The following is a 1,847-nucleotide window of genomic DNA, read 5'->3' on the forward strand; positions in this document are numbered from 1 at the left end:
AAAGTACAACGTTGTTTTTTTTTTTGTTTAAATCTTTCTAGACATGGTAAATATGAAGGACAAAGCAGTTTTAACATAGTTTGAGTGAATGAATTCATTTTATAGATAAAATCCCAAGAGTCTGCTGAGAAAAGAGAGTGAATGCGAAGTAGACTTTAACACGGCTCTGGGAGCGAGCCGAGTGCGGGCTAACCGGGAGAATTGCTTGAAAGAAACGCGACACCGAATGAGCGGTCAGAACAAAGCCTCAATACGGTGTTCCCGTGGTGTTTTTGTTGCTGCCTTGTCGATTGCACAGGGGCAAGCGTTTCAACCAAGCAACGCTCACCATGGGGAAGGTGGCTATGGCAACTAGCCTGATGCCCTGCTCCCGCAGTGACGGATAATCGTACTCTGGTTTCTCTTCATAACATACAAATCTTTCGCCTTTTACTAAAGACTTTCGTGGAGAGCAGCACTAATGAGTTGTTTCTATTTTTGGCAGGCTTTACCTTTGCGGGTGAAGCCCTTTCTGTCTGTGCAAAAGAAATCTTGTTACTGTGCAGAGTGACTTCTCTGAGTAGAGTCGCCTTACTTGTTGCTATTGTGCCGATGTTCGAAGCTGGAGTGCAAAGTTGTTGCTTGAATGGTGCTTGCTGGAGCATGCGGGAGTGCAAAGTTATACCATTTAAAAGGGCTGAAGAGTGCTCAGTGCAGCGGGTGGGCGGAGGTGCAACGTGACACTCTGGCCACCTATGGCCATAAAAAGAACACTGCTACAAGTGCGCATTGTGCCAGCAAGGGCCCTCGGACCTGAAACAGTGGACAGTTATCGCTTCTCGGCCTTTTGGCTAAGATCAAGTGTAGTATCTGTTCTTATCAGTTTAATATGTCCTCTATACGAGGACTACATATTAAATGGATTTTTAAGAATAGGAGTTGAAAAAGAAGCTTGCTCCGTTCACTCCAAGCATCGACCCAGTACTGCAGTGCCGCTGGGAACGGTGCGCTCTTCTCTGCTCTTGTGAAAAAGCAAACAGCGGTGCAGGATGGAAGTTTCAGGGAGCCCAAGATGAAACTTTCTTTTAATCTGCTGAGAAAAGAGAGTGAATGCGAAGTAGACTTTAACACAGCTCTGGGAGCGAGCCGAGTGTGGGCTAACCGGGAGAATTGCTTGAAAGAAACGCGACACCGAATGAGTGGTCAGAACAAAGCCTCAATACGGTGTTCCCGTGGTGTTTGTGGCTGCCTTGTCTTTTGCACAGAGTAAAAGACAAGGCAGCCATCGAATAGGGCCCGATTGTTCCTACTTGGTCAGCCGAGGAGCAAGGGGGGGGGGCAAGCATCTCAACCAAGCAAATCTCACCAAGTAGGAACAATCGGGCCCTATTCGATGGCTGCAACACCTGAAAGAGATATTGATGCGAGACCCGATCAAAAGCTTTTTCAAAGTCTAAATTTAAGATGACAAGCCGGGTGTTTCTGTCTCTAGCGTAATCAATGATGTCTCGAATCAGTACGAGGCTGTCGGTGAGTTGTCTCTCTGAGATGGCACAAGCCTGGTCTGGGTGAATTACCTCCTCTAAAACAGAGGACATCCGTGTCGTTAAAACCTTGCTAAAAAGTTTACAGTCAAAGTTTAAAAGTGTGATGGGCCTCCAATTCTTTAGGTCAGTCTTATCATTTTTATCAGAAGTGAAGAAATAAATGAATGCCTATCAACAAATGTGGGATCTAAACTCTAGTGCTTCCTCTAAAATAATTTCCTTTCTCAATTTAGAAATGTGTGTGTGTAAGTCACAACACCCGTGACACCAAAACCGCTTTCTTTTCTCTACACTCTGCACTATGAGCACACACACCAAATC

The 1,847-nt window shown here is 45.4% G+C and overlaps 2 non-coding genes across 2 annotated transcripts; both read left to right on the plus strand.

Annotated features, from left to right (window-relative positions):
- Nucleotides 1-388: 388 nt before the first annotated feature.
- LOC140310835 (U5 spliceosomal RNA) lies at nucleotides 389-502 on the plus strand. Its single transcript, XR_011916869.1, has one exon. It is a non-coding gene; the product is annotated as a U5 spliceosomal RNA (small nuclear RNA).
- A 308-nt stretch (nucleotides 503-810) lies between these two features.
- Nucleotides 811-994, plus strand: LOC140310774 (U2 spliceosomal RNA). Its single transcript, XR_011916813.1, has one exon. It is a non-coding gene; the product is annotated as a U2 spliceosomal RNA (small nuclear RNA).
- The last annotated feature ends 853 nt before the right edge of the window (nucleotides 995-1,847 follow it).

The sequence above is a fragment of the Leuresthes tenuis genome, unplaced genomic scaffold (genome assembly GCF_036924035.1).
Source record: "Leuresthes tenuis unplaced genomic scaffold, fLeuTen1.0.hap1 SCAF_6, whole genome shotgun sequence".
Classification (NCBI taxonomy): Eukaryota; Metazoa; Chordata; class Actinopteri; order Atheriniformes; family Atherinopsidae; genus Leuresthes; species Leuresthes tenuis.